Source organism: Triticum aestivum, chromosome 7D (assembly GCF_018294505.1).
Source record: "Triticum aestivum cultivar Chinese Spring chromosome 7D, IWGSC CS RefSeq v2.1, whole genome shotgun sequence".
Classification (NCBI taxonomy): domain Eukaryota; kingdom Viridiplantae; phylum Streptophyta; class Magnoliopsida; order Poales; family Poaceae; genus Triticum; species Triticum aestivum.
The window spans coordinates 23,238,194-23,260,092 of record NC_057814.1 but is presented as its reverse complement, the minus strand read 5'-3'; the positions used below and the strand labels follow the sequence as shown (position 1 = coordinate 23,260,092).

General features: G+C 42.7%; 2 long non-coding RNA genes and 1 other non-coding gene across 4 annotated transcripts; 2 read left to right on the top strand and 1 right to left on the bottom strand.

Annotated features, from left to right (window-relative positions):
• The first annotated feature begins 269 nt into the window (after positions 1-269).
• On the top strand, positions 270-341 carry TRNAG-UCC (transfer RNA glycine (anticodon UCC)). The gene has a single exon. It is a non-coding gene; the product is annotated as a tRNA-Gly (tRNA).
• A 7,807-nt stretch (positions 342-8,148) lies between these two features.
• Positions 8,149-9,494, top strand: LOC123166234 (uncharacterized). Its single transcript, XR_006483415.1, has 2 exons — positions 8,149-8,211; positions 9,232-9,494. It is a non-coding gene; the product is annotated as an uncharacterized lncRNA (long non-coding RNA).
• LOC123166233 (uncharacterized) lies at positions 8,199-12,553 on the bottom strand. 2 transcript variants are annotated; one of them, XR_006483413.1, is made up of 7 exons: positions 11,175-12,553; positions 10,986-11,068; positions 10,823-10,899; positions 10,061-10,732; positions 9,521-9,627; positions 9,275-9,424; positions 8,199-9,206 (listed from the first exon to the last, which is right to left on the bottom strand). It is a non-coding gene; the product is annotated as an uncharacterized lncRNA (long non-coding RNA). The 2 variants fall into 2 exon arrangements; XR_006483414.1 differs by having other exon boundaries at positions 11,197-12,553.
• Between the last annotated feature and the right edge of the window lie 9,346 nt (positions 12,554-21,899).

Below are 21,899 nucleotides of genomic sequence, written 5' to 3'. Positions count from 1 at the left end.
TGCTTTGTCCCGTTTAACCCTTTTAAGCTAACCTAATGCGATGGCTCCACGACTAAGTCCTCACACTAGGACATATGCCGTGACTATTCCACGACAAAATGCGTTGTTAGTAGATTAGGGCATCAAATAGTTATCTGTTTTTGCTAAGTTTGTCGATGTGCATTCCGTGAGAGCAAGTGCAAAGATGTTAGTTGACTCATAGAACTAGGTAGTGTGAAAACAACAACTTCCTTGATAAAGAAACTTTCATCTAAATTGGTGTCACCATTGCGTCTGTAGTCCAACGGTTAGGATAATTGCCTTCCAAGCAATAGACCCGGGTTTGACTCCCGGCAGACGCAATTTTTTCCTAAGGTGCTGCCACTTACTTGTTCCATGATATTGACGTTTTATTATACATGGAAACTTTTTCAATGATATTGACTTTTTATTATACATGGAAACTTTTTTAGAGGACGCTCTGATTTTATATTCTATCTATCTATACCAATATAAAAAGACCCAGTGAGGCAGATCCAACAGATCTTGGTCATCCATTAGCGTTAATCCGACAGTCCTTATTATCCTAATGGTGAGGAACTAAACACGTTTAGTGCTAAACACAATTATTGCTAATCAATCCTTTCTCTCCCCGACCCCCTTCCTTACGTACCCTTTCACACGAAAGGAAACTGCCATAGCGATCCGTCGTGCGATCCCCTTTCTTACGTACCCTTTCACACAAAAGGAAACTGCCACAGCAAACCGTCGTGCGATCCGCTTCCTTACATACCCTTTCACACGAAAGGAAACTGCCATAGGGAACCGCCCCAAGGCGCTGCCCCATCACCTCGCTTCAGCGACGCACACCGCCCCCATCGCCTCGACCCGCAATAGCTTCAGGGACGCCGCCCCTCACATCTCCGTGCCGCCTCTACCCATCGCCTTTCCTGGCCTCGGCCGTAGCGACGCTGCCGCAACTTCAAGGATGCCGGTTGTCGGGGACGCCGCCTAGACCACATGGCCGACCGCGGGGGCGCGTCGGAGGTGCCGCCTGGACCGCCCATCGCCGTCGGACCTGTCAGGGACGCCGCACGGCCATCCGTTGGTGTCGGGCTCTCAGTTGGTGTCGGGCTGTCGGACCATCATGGACACTGCCTGGACCGCCTGCCCGTCCCTCTCCGTCGGGCCTAGGTCATCAGTGCCGCCATCAGGGGACACCACCGTCAAACACGCAGCTGCCGAGCCAGAGGTCTTTCATCTCTACTTTCTTCATTTCTTCCGGAGAAGATTAATTCATGTTTCACTGAACAGAAAAGCAGCCTGTATGCACTAAAAACTGAACCCAAATCAGCTGTGTAAAACTGAACCAAAAGCAGCCTTATGTGCACAGATTCAATAGTTATTAAGCTTCATTACCAACATGCGCTATGAAACAACTAGGTTACACAATGATATGGAACTTTTGGTAGCAGCTGGGTAGTGGATCAGTTGTGCTGATTTCAATGGATTGTGCTTAGATTTTTGGATTTCTCTTTTAGCGGCCTGAGGACAAGGTATGTGCCCCCTCCCCTGGTCACTTGCATATGCCTTTAGCTACGTTGGATTAGTACAATTTTCAACCCATTTGAAGGAAGAGATGGACCTGCCGCTGGTGGTGCTTACACAAACTATTTATTTTGATGCTACTTTTTAAAACAAAACTAGTATAATGCCCGTGCGTTGCTACGGGCTATCCACCATTTTATCTTTAACACCCGGGTCCAATACAAAAACCCCATCCCACGAGGCATCTTCCCCTTTTCTGTCGGAACCTCCCCTTCCTACTTGGTTTCCTGCCATAACATGACATTCTTGCTGGAGCCACCTCCTTTAAAACCGGATGTCGTCCACCTCATCTTCGTCGTGCATTGCAACAGGGTTGGGATTTTTCATGTTTATAATATAATAGAGTAGGTTAACCTAACACATACTGTTGACACAAAACAACAAATAACTATGGAAATCATTATCAAAGGTCCATTCAACTTTGCAAATGCTAAACGTATTCCTAGTCATCAATATGATCCACCTCCAGCCCACATACCATTCATTGCTACAAGTAATAATTGTCGTTCTGCTTTTCCTCGTCCTTCCCCACATCTTCTAATTCTAGCCTCTTCGCCAACCTGTTTCATTGGCGCCAACCTGCGTCACGTCAACATTAGTGTGTTGGTCATCAACGCCTCTTCTTCTTTGTCATTCCTCGCCAGCTTTAGTTCTCGTTTCTATTTGTTTCCTACAATATTATTTCTTTCTTTTTTTGTTTTATCTCTTGAAACACTCTTTCTTTCTCCAACAGTACAGACCACTTGGTGGCTTTAATTCTTTTTCCTTCTTAAACTTGGAATGCCCTCCTTTTCTACTATAGCATGAATCACCTGGTTAATGTTGTGTCGTGTTTTCCTCACCCGCGAACGTTTTAGCTACTGTCAGCGTGTGGACATCCTGTAAAGCATAGTCGTCATCCATTATGGTGAATGCTAGGTCGCCCATGTCGCGAGCACACGGTGGCCTGTTGTTGGTCCTTGCCCATGAGCGCTTACAAAACAATTCGTATGATGCTTGCTTAATTAATACACAAATAATTAACGGCGTAACTAATTCCATGTATGCCTAATTAATTGCTAACCAAATCAATTAATTATCTGCCTAATTGCAAAAAATCCGTACTTCTAATTATCTGTAGGCATAATTAACTATCTACCCAATTAATTATTTGCATTAATGACTCGATTTCCAAATTGATTCAGTGCGAAAAAATTCCTATTTAAATGGACCTAATTAATTGCATGTGTAATTAATTGTCTAGCTAATTAATTTCATTAATGGTTTGGTTTCTAAATTAAGGCCCTATTTGGTTCATAAGTCCTAGGACTTTTTCTAGTCCCAACTAAAAAGTCTCTAGTCCCTAAAAAGTCCCTCCCTGTTTGTTTCTAGGGACTAAAAAGTCCCTGGTCCCTCCCTAGAGGTTATTAAATGACCATGTTACCCCTAGTATACAGAAAAATAACAACCAAACAACACCATGGGGCGGCGGGTCAATTGGTGCAGGGAGGGGCATTGTTGGAGAAGTCCCAAAAAAGACTCTCCTTGAGAGTCTTCTTCATTTAGTCCCAAAAAGCAACTTTTAGTCCCTAGTAGTCCCTCCTGTTTGGTTAAGAAGTCTCTAAGAGGGACTTTTTCTAGTCCCTACACCAAAAAGTCCCTGGAAACAAACACCCCCTAGTTATGTGCTTGATTTTGAAAATATTTTCGCATGAATAGCTGTTACGAACGATGACGACTACCGAGTATTGTTGGACGCATTTCCCTAACAAATTTTTTGAGATTTGAATGGTCCCACTTGATTTGAGAATGTAGCATGGCCGACTCTCTGTATGATTGACAATAAAGATAATACGACCGCGTCCACATACACATGTACGTGGCAGCCTGACAACCCGCCTTCTGCCACGGACGTCCTCGACACCGTGATCCACGCACTAGCATTCTCGAGAATCGCACTGGTATCAAGCCCGACCACGTCATCTTACATGCTGTCGTGCACGGCGTCCCTCCGCAGGCAGGCGCGGACGCGTACGCCCATAAGAAAAAAGATATGTTATTTTTGTTGTATTAGAAAACTTGTGATTGTCAATTAATAGTAGAGATAATGATAATAATAAATGGCATATCACGCAGGAGTAGCGATTTGTTATGCAGGAGTATCTGATTTTGATTTGAAAGGTTATCAAGAAAAATCTTATGTCTGTATGTTAGGAAGGTGATTTCAAATATATGGTGCGATTTCTAAATTCTTAATTACTTATTATTTACGTGATTGAACTGAATCCGCACCTGCGAAATCAAGCACGAAACAAAATCCACTGGTTTTTTAATAGTAGGGAGAAAAACCAGTGGAAGTGGGTGGTGGGAGTTGAGACGGAAAAAAATCGAACGAAAATAAATCGTACCAGGCTATCAACTCCCTCGTTAGGAGTAGAGATTGGGCCTGAGAAAGATCAGTGTGACGGTGTTGGTCAACATCTTGGGTTGGTTGGCTGGAATATACATTCACTCTTGATGGAAATCCTCAACCAGAATGTACATTTTCTTAACCAGCAGAATATCAAAGAAGAAAATCTTGTTTGTGGTTGGTGGGATAACAATCCACGTATTAAAATTGATTCTAAACCCAGAACGAGCACTACAAACACAACATTAAGTTTATGGGTTTGAAACAGAAGGTACATAAAAAAGTATGTACAAATAGTTAACTTCAAAACAAGAGATTGAGATGCATGTCCTGTACTGTATCTAAGTTTATTTCTTTTCTTAGCAATGAAAGTAGGAGAGACTCTTACTGTTCAATTTGGTTACAGAAAAATAAGGTTACTTCTCTTGTCAAGGAAAACAACTCCGGAAGCTAATTAATAGTGCACAAGGAGCTTACTTTTTTATAAGGCAATTATTTGCTTCACATGACATTTATTCCTAAAATATTATAATTATAATACAATGTATTGTTTGTAACACATAAATTTATATCTGAACAAAATTGTATGAGAAAGTGTCGGGGCTCCCTGAAACTACACATTGCATAAGAAAGGATATGATAAAATACTTGTGTAATTAGAACAACACGAACTGTAAATGTATGGATTTGGATTTCACAATTTAATGTGAACTAACACTGCATTAGAAAGAAGTAAAGCCTGTTCCCAGTGAACACGCCCAGAACACACCCAGAACCACACGATCAAGATCCTGTGGATGACAGTTTCTCAAAAATAAAATTACAGTAAAATTAAAGAACTACCATGGCAGTTTATAGAAAATGCCCCCGCTCCTACTCTAAAAACTGCCACCCGAGTCGTTCACAAATGTCATTCCTGGCATCAAACGGCGTCTTGTTTTCTCACTTTCCTAAACAAAAGACAGCATATACTCGCTATTTCAATTTAACAATAACAGCAAGCTATGTCAAATACTCAGTTCATAAAAAGCTCATGTTTCAAAATTATGTAGCGGCCTAGAAACTAAAATATATTTTATGCCTTCAGAGCTAGTGACTTGCAAACTTCCCTCCCTAATCTAATTTCAAGTCACATTACAAAGTGACTTTGCTTCAGTTAAATAGCATGTGCTAGCTTGCTTGATGGTCATGCACTTTGTGAGTTGATCAGTTGAACGATTTGGTGGGTTGCCCAACATTCGCGAAGAAATAAAAGGTCCGACTTATTGAGGAATGACGATGGTGAGCAAACTAAGACTCAAGGTTGATACGAGGCAACGGGCATAAGCTAACCAGGATTGCTGATTATGACCGGTTCCTTGTTTACAAAATTGATATGTCGACCTTGTAAGAAGTTAACCATATCTCCAATGGGGGCGAAAGATGCATGAGATATTATGGGGGCAAACAATATGCAAGATGGCTATCTGCTCAGGCTAATGCTGCAATTCAGCAAGCAGACGGCATATGACTGCTATGTTTGTTTCACTTTACGGACATTCAGACGGGAAAATCAGTGAGCACACATAGTCTAATAGTTGGGATCAATAAGCTACAACTTATCATATTTGGACATCCTTTTTCATACAAACCTTGCAGATCACAAGCTTATGACCTGACACCTGACTACCTGACACTACTGGAATTTTCCTTTTTGCCGAGTGTTAGGCTCTTTGCCGAGTGCATTATGTCGGGCACTCGGCAATAGTATCTTTGCCGAGTCCCAAGCAGAAAGTACTCAGCAAAATAGCGAAACTCGGCAAACAGGTACTTTGCCGAGTGTCGTGGACAAAACACTCGGTAAAAAATAAAATACGGCAAACAGGGTCTTTACCGAGTGCTACACTCGGCAAAAGGGGGTCTTTATCAAGTGCTACACTCGGCAAAAGTGGGTCTTCACTACGTTGCACGGTTTTAACTGTACAGGTTGCATACAACCTCGGATGAAGATGTTCCAAAAATCAAAGTTGTTCATTTTGACGAGACCTAAATTTTTCATGTTGAGAACTTTTTCATTTGAGGTCATATTAATTACACTTTTTGCCATGTAAATGTTTGGTCTCAAATGACCAATGTGATGGCCATATTTATTGCATAGTTTATGATAATGTGGTGAAGTTGGCCATATAGGTGCATCTTGCCATTACAAACAGTGTTGCCAAATAAAGTTTCCAATTTTTTTACAAAAGAACCATTTTCGATTTTCTAAGAATAAGAAATGAGTATTTTTTGTGAAGTAAGTACAAAAATAGTGTGCAAAATGGCACTAGTCCAATTATCACAGTAAGTAGACCATATTTTATGCACAATTCGTTCACAAAACGGGCTATCGTGTATGAACAGTTATGGTTTCAAGTCAAATGACCAACGTAATGGTCATATTCATTGCATAATCTTTTATAATATGCCCAAATTAGACACATAGGTGACTATTGACATTACAAACAATGTTGCCAAATAGAGTTTCCAACTTTTTTGTACAAAAAAATCCTTTTTCATTTTCTAAGTGTCAAAATTGGGTAATTTTTGTAAAGTAAGTACAAAAAATAGGGTCCAAAATGGCACCACTCAAATTATTGCAGTAAATAGACCATATTTTATGCACAATTCACAAGTTTCATGGATTTTCTAGTTTTCTAGCTACTTTCGCATATTTAAATGACTTTATGTCAATTTCCCGAAAGTAAGTCAAAATTGAAGTGCAAGTGTGTGATAGCTCAGTCATAAAAAATGGCAAAAAATATTTTTTAAGTACGCAAGTAGTCATTATATGGGAGAACCACTTAGAGTTTGAGAGTTTCGACCCCTTGTGATGAATAGCCATGTCGACTATTTTGACCCCGTTTTGGAAAAAAAATGAAAGAAAAAGAATACAAGTTTAAAAAATGCAGTCCTTTCGCATGGAGTCTTTTTATGTGTACTAGTTACGAGGAAAAATGCCAAACTTTCAATATAACAAATTTGAAAAAAGAATCCTTCACAAAACGGACTACCGTGTATGAACATTCGTGGTTTTCAAGTCAAAGGACCAAGGTGATGGCCATATTCATTGCATAGTCTATTCTAATGTTCCCAAATTAGACACATAGGCGCATCTGACATTACAATCTATGTTGCCAAATAGATTTTTCAACTTTTCTTACAAAAGAATAAATTTTCATTTTCTAAGTGTAAAAAATGGGTGTTTTTTGTGAAGCAAGTACAAAAAACAGGGTGCAAAATTGCACCACTCCAATTATCACAGTAAGTAGACCATACTTTATGCACAATTCCCAAGTTTCATGAATTTTCTAGTTTTCTAGCTACTTTCACACATTTAAACGACTTTATGTTGATTTCCCGAAAGTAATTCAAATTTGAACCACAAGTGTGTGATAGCTATGTCCTAAAAATTTTAAAAAATATTTTTAGGTACACAAGTAGTCATCATATGTAAGAACCACTTAGAGTTTTGAGAGATTCGACCCCTTTCCATGAATAGTCATGCCGACCATTTTGACCCCGTTTTGGAGAAAATAAAAGAAAAAGAATACAAGTTCAAAAAATGCAATAATTTCCCATGGAGTCATTTTATGTGTACTAGTAGCGAGGAAAAATTTCAAACTTGCAATATGACTATGTTGAAAAAAAAATCTTCACAAATCGGCATAGCAAGTATAAACATTTATGACTTTCAAGCCAAGTGACTATGGCGAAGGCCATATTCATTGCAAAATTTGTGATAATGTGTTGAAAATTGGCACATAGGTACATCTCGCCAATAAAAACAATGTTGCCAAATAGATTTTAGAATTTGTTGTACACAAAAATCATTTTTTTCATGTTCTATGTGTCAAAAACTAGAATTTTTATTTGCAAAAAGGCAAATCAAGTAAGAAAATTGTTTTATTCTAAGTTTCAAAATTTTCGTGGCAACTATTACATGTGAAAGGACTCAGTGTCAAAGGATTTGATTTTTTGAAATTTTATTCATTTTCTTTTTTAATTTTTAGAATGGACAAAGAAGCACACATTCAGCTGCTTGCTTCGGATTGGCCAATGCTTGAAGTCATGGATCGATGACATGGCATGTCCTGATTGGTGCTCCTGGTTCATGTCTCTCACCCTTATCTCCTCAAGTGCACAGCCGCAGCCAGCACCTCACGCCTCATCTCTTTGCTGCCTCGCCGGAGACGCCGCTCCTCGCGCCGCCACAGGTCCTGTCCCCTTCTTCTTCTTCTTCTTCTTCTTCTTCTTCTTCTTCTTCTTCTTCACCCAAGCAGCAGCAGCAGGCTACACTCGCTGCTCCTCGCCGGACAGCAGCGGCGCAGCCGCAAGCATCGGCCGAAGCACCAAGCAGCAGCAAGCACGCGCAAGCAACAACAGCCCCGGCCGCCGCTGCTGCTCCTCTTTCTCGGCCACGACAGCAACAAGTGGTCAAGCACGTGTGCAAGCAGCATCAGTCCGGTGGCTTTGACGCAAGGCGTGAGGAGGCGGCTGCTCCGTGCAACACTGCATCTCGCCGTCCTCCTCTTGATCTGTGCCTTCCCTGAACGTCGGAGGCCTGTGCGCAGCTCACCAACGCGGCCATTGCGGCACTACGGTGACCACCACGGGTGCGTGGGCGGGGCACACGCGATGGGAGCAGCGCCGGCGACTGGATTTGGCCACGATTAAATCTGGGACGGGATCGGGCGGTGCAATTTTTTTTTTGTTTTATTCACTACTTTTACCGAGTGGCGCTCTCGGCAAACCTCCTGCGCCATGTGGCTATAGCGCCGTTTGCTCTGTTTCTTCTGATCACTTTTCTTTGCCGAGCGCCTCTATTTGAAACTCGGCAATGTCTTTGCCGAGTGTCCGACAAATGGCTCTCGGCAAAAATCTGTTTGCCGAAGAGGTGTACGCCGGGTGGGCTTTGCCGAGTGCAACTCTCGGCAAAGACTTTGCCGAGGGTTTTTGGCCCTTTGCCGAGTGTTCTTGGCACTCGGTGTACGTGACGATTCCAGTAGTGTGAGCATGTAAAATGATATATTTCAATAGAAAGGAGGCCAACAACATGGGGCTTTTTTAACCTTGGTGCTCCATTTATGGTGCCCCGGGAGGATGCAAATCAAGGGCTCGGCGGTGGCACTTGGCTGCTGCGTACCGGTAGAAGAATGGTAGCCTCATGTGCGTCCCAGTCGACGGTCGGCACGCAACCACGCGCTTATACCTGTCAATGCAATGTGTCATTGCAGATTAGAAAGAGGGCGTAGGATGAGAGAGTGGAGAAGAAGATACCTGGGTAGCTGACGCTGCGGTCCTCGATCAACAGTCACACACCGCCATGAGAAAGAGACAAGAGATGGAGAGTACAGCATGAAGAAGAAGAAGAAATCCGATCGTCACACACCGAACTTTTTTGTCCGTCCGATCGTCACGTATCAGATTCTGATTTTTTTAATCAAAGAATAACGATCAATGTTCTGAATTAATCCACATAACAGATAGAAGCACAATAGAGAGAGGTGTTGCTGTAGACCATACCTTGGACTTTTTGGTCATATGATTTCTTGTCGCGCATCATCAGCGAAGCGGCCTCCCCGTTCAAGGGGTCCGAGAGGTTGGGGTACAAGAAGCCGAGGGAAAAACACCTAGAAGATGTTCACAAATAATTTTATTCCAAATTAGTTCTAATGGAGTAAAATCTGCAAAGTACCATTAAAGTTGAATCATTTCTGCTATCCAGAAAGAGAGATAGAGCTTATATATAGCACCGGCTTGCCTGGCGATCTAACTCATGCTCCCGTGTTCAACTTGTACAAAATGGCCTAAAACCTGCACCATTCCGTTAGAAATATGCACATACATGCATCGGCTATACATGCCTGAGGCCACGTGATTTCATCTGATAATAGAGCCAAGAAATCACCATGATCATGTACACAAGACATATCATCATTGTGCCAGCTAGACCTCGGGCTAAGAAATGAGGATATACTCCTAGATGTCTGCTTCCGCGTTTCCTTTGAAGATGAAACATGTAACCACACTTGAGAAAATAATAGCACTGGGATTTGAACTTACGCGATTATTATTTTGTTCATACTGCTCGCCGGTCTCCGGATGCAGACCAAAATCATTAGCAATTGTCATTTCATCAAGTGTGGGCACCAGCACCGGCACCAATCGATCGTTGTCGGGTGTGATCTCTTCGCCCTGAACCATGAACTCCTAGGACTCGTCCTCCACGGCAGCCACCTAAATATCCCCTTGCTGGTCCACCTGTGCCTGCTCGTGTTCTTCCTCTTCATGGTCTTCTTGATCCAGCAGAACATAGCCTTGATTTTCTTCTTCTTCGGCTGTCTTCCCTTGTACAGAAGGATCTTCTTCCCTTGTAGTATGTGTGTCCTCCAGCTTGTGTGAAGAAGAAATCTGTATGAGAGCTCTGCAGCAAGAAAACACCACGGTGCCCTTCTCCTCTGCATCCTTCGTCATCAGGCATCCCTCGCACATGTCGGCGGCGGAGGCGACGAGCCGGCGGTGGTGGAGGCAGTAGCCCAGCCCGGAGATCTTCGGCACAGAGTTCACGCAGCGACCGCGTGTTGCCGCCTGCTGGCCGTTCTCCGCGGGAGCAGAGGAGGCAAGGTGGCCTGAGGATCCACTCCAGCGGGCAATGGAGTGGAAGAGGAGCATGTGATGTGCAGCAGCGTGATGAGGATCCACTCCAGCGCCGTGTACACCAGCGCGGACGTGACCCTGTACGTCCACCTATGGAGTGATGTTAATTTCAAGATCAAGTGGAATACCCACGTCATCCTCCGTGCTCGATTCGGATTGCCTCGTTACCGAATCATAACTGTAGGGAAGCTTCGACATCACCGGCTGCTCGAGATGCTTCTCCAGGATCTCCTTGCAGCCTCCAACTGATCAAACCCAACAAGGGAGTGTCATTTCAGCCAAAAAACAAGCATAAACAACAAATAGACGGTCCAATCGATTAGAGAGATACCTCTTGGCGCATCACTGCTCCTGCTGCGTCAACCAGCTCAAGAGGTCGTCAGAATTGAAGATGTGCGCCATGTACTTCTCAATCTACATAGAGCAGCACGATGAGGTCAAGTAATTGTCTAATGCAACATTTCGGTCAGTAACTGAACCACCGTGCGGTACAGACTATCGAGATTGAATTCAGTCTGACCTTTTGCAGAATTCAGTCTGACCTTTTGCAGGAGGAGGCGTAGGTAGAAGCAGAGCAAGAAGAGCATGCGGTCGAGCTCCATCTGGTACAGCGAGACCACCAGATTGTCGATGCCGTTATCCGTGAAGTCATCGAACGTCTCCTCCTGGTTTCACCACACAGGTTGTGAAGAATCAGAAACATTCAGTATTGTGAAGAACGAAGACACGACCAATGGCCATAAGGTACGGGAGACGAGGTGGGTTTGAAGTGGAGGATCTCCGGCGCGGCTTTCTCGCTGAGCCAAAACCGCTTCATCAGCTCCACGTCCGTGGTCGCCGCGGCCCGGGCGGCGGCAGAGTCCTTGTCCTCGCACGAAGACATCGTCGCCACTCCCTTCCTCTCTCGCTAACTGGCTACGCACGCGCCGGCGCCGGCGCGCCGCTCCTCGCTGCCCGCAACGCGACCATGCCCTGCCCCGCCCTGGGGTTCCGCAAGGCGGCGGCGGCGTCGTCCCACGAGTAGGGGGCCTCAGAGGTCGGTGGAGGCGGAAGATAGTGCGGCGGCCCTCTCCTTTCGGACCTCGACGTCGGCGTATGTGGTCCGCCCGGAGGCGGCGGCGTATGGAACCCTAGCCCAGGGTCGGGACGGGTGGGTGGATGGGGATGCGAGGGGGCATCGCCCCCGGTTCGTCCGTTTTTTTTGTCCGACGGACATCGCTACATTTTTCGTTCGAGGTCCCTCGCTATGTGGTCTTTGTCCGGTTTTTTTTCTGCGTGCGTTAGGTGCAACGGCATCGTTACCTGGGACATAGGAGGAGGACGAAAAAAAACCCGACGAAGGTGGGACGAAAAAAAATCGACGGAGACTACCAACTGCTTCATTAGGAGTAGAGATTCAGGTATATCTTCAAGCCGAATTAAGATTACACGTGCGTTGCACGTGCGCGTTTACTAGTACTTTTAAGGATGCTAGATAATTGTCGGTGTGTTACAATTTTCTTTGTTTTTACATCATTGGTTGATGTACATCCGTCCTATGATACATCCAACCGACCCTTAGAGCATCTATAGAGACGTCTGGACGTATGGCTCGGTCACTGACTGATCGTGAAAATTCGTCTTAGACGGGCGCCTCAAATGCCTGGACTGACCGGCATCCCTTATATCCTGGGGGCGCCCGGACGCAGCCACCACGTTGGAGTTGACAGACCTACCCCACCTTAAATTACACCAACTCCATCCCCTTGACCTACTGGATCCATTTGCTCTCTCCTCTCTTCTTCCTCCTTCCCACCGCCCGTCTCACAGCTCCATCGACACGCGTGCTCCGTCGCCTTTCCAAGCCTCTATGCCGCCAGCACCGGCACCGCACTCCTCTCTCCCGTCCTCGCCGCCGGGGACGTCGTCGCCGGCCTGGATGCGACCGCGGTATGTTCGGCAACTCCCGGGCTCCCCCTTGCACTATATGTGTTTGACACATAGTCCAATGTGGTTTTTGTAGGAAAAACAATGAATTCTGATGGTTCATCAGACGAGGAGTATGGACCGACATAGCTTGATCAAATGATACAAGATGAGTTCTTTGATTTCTCAGATTCGAGCGAAGAAGTGGACATGACCATGCTCATGAGCATGCAAGAGGAAATAGACCGACAAGTAGAGCATATTCTTAACTTCAAGGGCTCAATCGGGATAGGGTGTCGGGAGCACGACTACTGTGTCAGGGCTACTTTACTCTGAAGTCCGAACCCAACTTTCCCGGATGATCTATGGTTTCATCACCGTTTTCGCATGCGGAAACCATTATTTTTGCGCATTGTGCAGGGAGTGGAGGCACACGATGACTACTTCAAACTCATAAGGGATTGTTGCAACAAACTTCCTTTCTCTGCTAAGCAGAAGCACGACTGCTCTGAGTTTGCTTGCAGTTGGTACTGCCACAGATGCCGTTGGTGAGATAGTTAGGATGGGGGAGAGCACATGCCTGGAGAGTGAAGACTACTGTTGAGTTCGCCCGCGCCATGGTGCGGTGTTTGGAGCAGAGTATTTGAGAGAACCAAATGCACAGGACACAGAGAGATTGTTGGCTATTAGAGAGGCCAGAGGGTTTACAGGGAAGCTCATATCAATTGATTGCATGCATTGGCAATGGAAGAACCGCCCCAAGATTTGCGGCGAATGTATCAAGGGCACAACAAAGAGGTCACCATCACATTAGAAAGCAGTTGCATCACATGACTTATGAATTTGCCATGCTTTCTTTGGAATGCCGGGTTCTCACACGACATCAACGTGCTTCAACGATCTCCGATGTTCATGACGCTTTACAATGTGGAATCACCGTTGTGCAACTACACCATCAACGGCCATGAGTACAACATGGGATACTATCTTGCCGATGATATCTATCCTTAGTGGGTGGCGTTTGTGAAGACAATTATTTCCGAACAACATGGCAAGAAAAAAGCCACTTTGCAACAATGCAGGAAGCAGATAGGAAGGATGTGGAGAGAGCATTCGGAGTGCTTGAAGCTTGTTGGGCAATTGTTAGTGGTGTTGCAATGATGTAGGAATCAAAAACTTTGTGGCAGCTCATAACATGTTGTGTTTTGTGTTAGCTTCAGGCTGTGTGTATCCTGAATGTCTTTCGACATCTCGTTGCTGCAGAGACTGGGTGTAATTGGTATCTCGTGATATTAATATATTCTCCTTAAAAAATGATTTTAGAGACAATATGCATCCAGACGAAGAGTAGTTTAAAATAAAGTGCATTGGGACTACGCTCCTGGAAATCATTAACGATCCAAGATTCCATGTATACATAGTGTTTGTCTCGTTGAATTATATGAGCAAAAATCTCGAAATTAAAGAACGTATATCTCGTGCGCATGCAAATCTTTGCATTCCCATTTAAAATATATCCCGGCCTCTTGCTATTTATAAACTTGCAGTCCTTGTCTCACACATTTGGACTCCAACAATTTGTTTCTTTCTTTCTAGGGCTCCAACTATTTCTTAGCGGAACCTTACACGCGACTAGAACTGAGTTTGTCCAGCAAGAGATTTGCCAATATGAGAGGGAGCAGCCCAGTGCAGGGGACGATGATATTCTTCATCGGATGCCTTGTCGCGTGTGCACAGTGTAAGTACTACTGCATGCATCATCGCCGTCATTAGCATCTCGTGTTAGTAATTTCTTGCAATTAATTTTTCGGAACATGCATAACATATAGAGTACGTCTGAGGTACTGCATACTGATGTTAAATATAATATGTAGGTGGTCTCGATAATAAGCAAATGGTGGTCAAACCATGGATGGGGCTGAGGCTAACCATCAAGATCAGGAAGAAACGACGCAGCTTCATCCTAATGATCTTGGTCAACTGGAAGATGAGAAAGAACCGCACCGAGATCGTTGTGTTGGTGAGGGATCCGCACCAAAGTGTAAGAAACTAAAGATGCATAGTCATAACTTGCCTATTCAATTCCCATCCATGCTTTTCACAAACCACTTTGATAACCTAATCCGACGTCGTGAGGTGCAAAACATCCCTCGTGCACAAATGCAGAGAGGAAAGACGGTTGGGGTACCAGCAACTATGAGATTCTACAGGCACAACAACATACTAGCATGTTGGTGCACTTTGATTAACCAAATAAATCAGTTGATGGAGATGGTCGTGAAGCATATCCAAGCATGCGACAAGAAGCCACCACCACCTTCAAAGGACCAGGCATGAGGAGGTCTACAGTGTTATTTATATATCTTAGTATGTTAGTTGTTTCATTGCTCCTGAAGAGCATTTGTCAATGTAATCGTTCGGAGTCAAATAATGAAGGGTTATTAATTTGCTTGTTGTCTCTTATTTATGCTCGATGACAATGTGGTTTTAGTTTCTTTTATTTATCCCAGCAAAAACGCTATTGTCATTTTGTTTTATCACTACACATTGAGAAGAACAGAAGATTGTCTTAAGTTGCATGTTTGTTCTTAGCCCCATGCCATGTTTTAGCAATGGCAGCAGTAATACAAGTGGTTACTCGCAAACTATTTAGATAGCAAAAATAGACATGGTACTGTTCCAAGATAGACATATATAACATATTATTATTTTTCAGACATATTTTTTTTCAGACATGGTAGGTAGCAAGCAGCTCTATCCAGGACGTTCTCTCGCGTTCTCTTTAGAAAAAGAAGAGGTTGGACCTCTTTTTTTAGATACAACGAAAATGTCACAGTTTTGGAAATACTACGGTTTATAGAACTTCAGTCTTTTTGGACACCAAACACGTCAAAGTATTTAAAACTGTGGGTCTCTAGAAAAACTAGAGTATTCTCCGAAAACTTCAAAAAATTCTTTGCTGCCAAGCATAAGCCTTAGTACTGCATACTTTCAAGTGTTTGGCTTAAAAAAATCTTGTTGTCTAAGTTACTGTGGTATATATCATACTGAAGTTTTGCCGCAGTACTTACAAAAACGGACGCGGTTAGTTTTTTTTAAGTGAACCAACAAAAATCATTACGGATAGATTACTTTCTGCACGTCTCGAACCAAGCTAGCCTCGTTAAATAATTGGTCGTTCGAGGTGTGCACATAATATAAATCGGAAAAAAAAAATTACTTAATGAGAATATCAGTAAGGTTAAAAATATCCTGAAAGAAGAAAGTCAATTTCCCCTAATTAATATATTACGCCAAGAATTTGAGATTGTATACGCATGTGATAAATCAGTTACGGTTTGATAAGGCAAGTGATCATAAATCACAAATTTGCATTAATTAAATATATTGTGAATCACAAATCACAAATCAGCTGGGTTGATCATGGACCGATTTTGAGGTGTCTGTTTCCTTGATAAATACACAATTGTCAATAGGTTGCCGAATATTAAAGATCCGATTATTGAACATTTTTCATTTTTCATTTTCCCGCCGCCCGCCCAAAAACAAATTTTCTTAACCATTTTCCATTTTCCCGCCGCCCACTATGCTTATAAAAAAGCCCCACAGCACCATCTTTGTCTCCATCTTTCTGCAGCACCATTTTTGTCTCCATCTTTCTACAGAGGAAAAGCCATCTCCTCCACGACCATGGTAAACTCATACGGACCGATCACCTCTAAGAGGGTGATGGCATCGCCGCCGGTTCCTATCGTTAGTCAACCCATCATCCCTCCGATGAACAGGCAAGATAGAATAATCACATTGTACGACTGTTTGCCATCACCGCTCAGTAATTTACCTCATCCGTTCTTTCTATTCTACGCACAGGAACTTGACTTTTCATCGTGTCCAAATGGAGCATATATATCAAAATTGCTGGATCATTCATGCTAGGGTCCTGTGGAAGGCTCGAATCAAGGAGAATGGGATGGGAAACTTGTACCTTGAGTGCATACTACTCGATCAGCATGTAAGTCATTAATCATCAGTACTTGATAGCCCGCACTTTTATAGCCCACATTTTGGAAATACATGTTTGATAAACAGTTTTGTTTCCTCATTATTGTTATGATTCATAAAAAATATTAGGGAACAAAGATGGAAGCGATTGCGTACAACAATCAAGCAATTCGATTGAACAACATGCTACAGACCGGTATGACCTATGATTTCAATCTCGTCGGGTTCAACCCCATGGAAATACCCAATGGCCATTTCTGGTATCTAGCCATGGACTTTGTCGTCACACTACATGTTAGGACCGAGGTTGTGATGTCAGTGCAACGGATAACGTTGACAATTTGCCCCCCGTGCTTACCACGGTTTGAAGTAATATTCTCGCTACGGGACAAAAGCATCACTGGTGCATAATCTTTAACTTTGGTCTTGCATTTTACTCCGTACAACTCAGTGCCTCGTTGTGATTATATTTTTGCTGATGTGGTTGCTATTCTTGCCTATGGTGGTAGGATACAATATCAGTGGGATTCAATATATAAACGCCACGTCCCTTACCTCGAGATTGGTCTCATGAACTTTCGGTAAGCGTCATTTACAATTTGCACGTTTCCATATGCTTCTTTTTGTAGTTTTATTGCTGCAAGCATATATTAACATTTGTATTTGGTTGTAGACGGCAGATAATTTTCTTACGTGTACGTGAAGAGCACGTTGGTCGTCACTTCTACCATTTGCAATGCACGATAATCTGTTTGAGAAGCTTGTTGTTACTTACATACAGGTAAACCAGAGGCAGCAATGCTTGCAAACTATGAGGGAGAGCACATTCTTCTTCTCTCCTAACATTAATGATGATCATCGTCATCTACAAGGTAGGGGCTGCGTTCTATTTTAAATTTGTTGTCAATGTATTTTTTCTGTAATACTATGTCACTAAAACACTGATTTTTATCGTAGATATCCAAGAAGCCAGCCTCATGACACTTGATGAAACGCGTGCATACATCAAGGATATTGTTCAAGCTAGGAACAATGGATGCTAGAATATCTGTGTACACAAGTGCACAGTTTGTCTTAGATATACAAATGTATGAACGCTTTGCATGCAACATTTCGTTGCCAATTGTCACATTTTGAAGCGTCTTAGATATACAAATGTATGAACGCTTTGCATGCAACATTTCGTTGCCAATTGTCACATTTTGAAGCGTCTTAGATATACAAATGTATGAATGCTTATGTCTTGTTGGTTTAATAATATGTCATATTCAATAAAAAAATCTATTTAAAACTGTCGTCACATTTCGTCGCCATATACTATGAAGTCCTGAACTATATATTTGATTAATATATATTTGATGATCAAACTGCCAAAAATGGACTTCAAATGGTAACGTGTCTACTATCATTCTCTCTACACGTATGAATCTCTTTTAGTGTAGGTTCAAATATTTTTAATATATAGTGTAGCGCAAAAAGGAAAAGAAGTTGACCTTGACAGATATCATCGCATGCTATCAGGAATTATGGCATTCCAAAGAAAATATAATTAATTTTGTACACGGAATCAAGAACTGCCAAATGCATCAGCCAGATGATCGTCTTGAGTAGGACAAAAATAGAAAAAAACGTTGTGTTTCTTTCTATATCTCGGACGCCCGTGTTTGACATAGATTAGGAAATATATGTGGTGTTTCTTTCTATATCTCTGGAGGTAAAGTTTGGAAAGGAGACATAGATTAGGAAATATATAATCCGGCGTCGATTCATTTGCCTGGTGGAGCATGCAACCAAAATAAAATTATGGCATATTATCCTATGTTTTTTGTTATGGAAACTTGTAATTATGGAAGGATATGGGGCACCTTCCGAGTACATGCCCCACGATTCCTCCCGGCCCTCATCTTATACTCAATATTTCTTTTTCTGTTGTATTCACAAAATAAGTGGGCTGAAATATAATGGGATTGGGAAGATATTATCTAATACTGGGAGAAAGATCTGATCTGTCCACAATTGAAAATAATTTCTACAAGGAAATGAATAATGGCTTTAATTATACGACGTTCATCATTTGGAAGGCAATATTAACTCTCCAAAAAATTAGATGTCACAAGAACAAAATGATCAACTCCATCTGCGTCCTATTTCACCACCCACCCAAGTTCACAGATATCCCATCAGCAATTTCCGATCAAGAACGAATTTTCTATCCCATGGAGGCAATCATTGGGAATGCTGCGCACGCACTCCAAGAGGGTGTGCCTGCGCCCCAGGAGGATGTTCCTGGGCCCTAGGAGGATGTGCCTGCGCCCATGGATCTTCTGCCCCCACCAATGCATGTCGTGGAAGATGCACTCTAATACATATTTGACTTTATCATTGGCGTTCGAGGCGAAGATACATTAAAGTAAGTTGTCTTATTATACATTCTTTTGCTATATACAAATCATGTTGGAACACTCTGGTACACAACAAACTAAGATAGCTAGGCTGGCAATCATAAAACATTCATATCTACATGTATACGTTTTTAGTTGAATCCTTCTACACGAACAATGTCATGCAAAGGCCATGAATTCAGGTTCTAGATTTGATACGTGTAGATACATCTAGGTGAGGACAATCTGACCTCATGCAATGTCATGCAATCTAACCATGAATTCGGTTTATAGGTTAGTATTGCTTGGTCTCGTCATGTCATGCAATCTAACCATGCAATCTAGAGAGAAAGTTAAACTAGAAGAGAACCATTGATATTTGCAGCCAGTTGATAACCCACAAGTATAGGGGATCGCAACAGTTTTCGAGGGTAGAGTATTCAACCCAAATTTATTGATTCGACACAAGGGGAGCCAAAGAATATTCTCAAGTATTAGCAGTTGAGTTGTCAATTCAACCACACCTGGATAACTTAATATCTGCAGCAAAGTATTTAGTAGCAAAGTAATATGATAGTAGTGGTAACGGTAACAAAAGTAACGGTAGCAAAAGTAATATTTTTGGTGTTTTGTAGTGGTTGTAACAGTAGCAACGGAAAAGTAAATAAGCGGAGAACAATATAGGAAAAGCTCGTAGGCATTGGATCGGTGATGGAGAATTATGCCGGATGCGGTTCATCATGTAACAATCATAACATAGGGTGACACAGAACTAGCTCCAATTCATCAATGTAATGTAGGCATGTATTCCGAATATAGTCATACGTGCTTATGGAAAAGAACTTGCATGACATCTTTTGTCCTACCCTCCCGTGGCAGTGGGATCTTAATGGAAACTAAGGGATATTAAGGCCTCCTTTTAATAGAGTACCGGACCAAAGCATTAACACATAGTGAATACATGAACTCCTGAAACTATGGTCATCACCGGGAGTGGTCCCAATTATTGTCACTTCGGGGTTGCCGGATCATAACACATAGTAGGTGACTATAGACTTGCAAGATAGGATCTAGAACTCACATATATTCATGAAAACATAATAGGTTCAGATATGAAATCATGGCACTCGGGCCCTAGTGACAAGCATTAAGCATAGCAAAGTCATAGCAACATCAATCTCAGAACATAGTGGATACTAGGGATCAAACCCTAACAAAACTAACTCGATTGCATGATAGATCTCATCCAACCCATCACCGTCCAGCAAGCCTACGATGGAATTACTCACGCACGGCGGTGAGCATCATGAAATTGGTGATGGAGGATGGTTGATGATGATGATGGCGACGAATCCCCCTCTCCGGAGCCCCGAACGGACTCCAGATCAGCCCTCCCGAGAGGTTTTAGGGCTTGGCGGCGGCTCCATATCGTAAAACGCGATGAATCCTTCTCTCTGATTTTTTTCTTCCCGAAAGTGAATATATGGAGTTGGAGTTGAGGTTGGGGGAGCGTCAGGGGGCCCACGAGGTAGGGGGGCGCGCCCCCCACCCTCGTGGGCAGGGTGTGGGCCCCCTGACGTGGATTTTTCTTCCACTATTTTTCTTATTTTCCAAATAGATGTTCCGTGGAGTTTCAGGTCATTCTGAGAACTTTTGTTTCTGCACATAAATAACACCATGGAAAGTCTGCTGAAAACAGCGTCAGTCCGGGTTAGTTCCATTCAATCATGCAAGTTAGAGTCCAAAGCAAGGGCAAAAGTGTTTGGAAAAGTAGATACGACGGAGACGTATCAACTCCCCCAAGCTTAAACCTTTGCTTGTCGTCAAGCAATTCAGTTGACAAACTGAAAGTGATAAAGAAAAACTTTTACAAACTCTGTTTGCTCTTGCTGTTGTAAATATGTAAAGCCAGCATTCAAGTTTTCAGCAAAGATTATGACTAACCACATTTGCAATAACTCTTAAGTCTCATGTTTACTCATATCAATAGCATAATCAACTAGCGAGCCATAATAATAAATCTCGGATGACAACACTTCCTCAAAACAATCATGATATGATATAACAAGATGGTATCTCGCTAGCCCTTTCTGAGACCGCAAAACATAAATGCAGAGCACCTTTAAAGATCAAGGACTGACTAGACATTGTAATTCATGGTAAAAGAGATCCAATCATAGTCATACCCAATATAAATTAATAGTAATGGATGCAAATGACAGCTGCGCTCTCCAGCTAGTGCTTTTTAATAAGAGGGTGATGACTCAACATGAAAGTAAATAGATAGGCTCTTCGCAGAGGGAAGCAGGGATTTGTAGAGGTGTCAGAGCTCGATTTTGAAATAGAGATAAATAATATTTTGAGCGGCATACTTTCATTGTCAACATAACAACCAAGAGATGGCGATATCTTCCATGCTACACACATTATAGGCGGTTCCCAAACAGAATGGTAAAGTTTATACTCCCCCTCCACCAACAAGCATCAATCCATGGCTTGCTCGAAACAACGAGTGCCTCCAACTAGCAACAGTCCCAGGGGGAGTTTTGTTTGCAATTATTTTGATTTAGTTTGCATAAAGCATGGGACTGGGCATCCCGGTGACCAGCCATTTTCTCGTGAGTGAGGAGCGGAGTCCACTCCTCTTGAGAATAACCCGCCTAGCATGGAAGATAAGGGCAGCCCTAGTTGATACATGAGCTATTCAAGCATACAAAACAGAATGTTTATTTGAAGGTTTAGAGTTTGGCACATACAAATTTACTTGGAACGGCAGGTAGATACCGCATATAGGAAGGTATAGTGGACTCATATGGAATAACTTTGGGGTTTAAGGGATTGGATGCACAAGCAGTATTCCCGCTTAGTACAAGTGAAGGCTAGCAAAAGACTGGGAAGCGACCAACTAGAGAGTGACAACAGTCATGAACATGCATTAAAATTAATAAACATTGAGT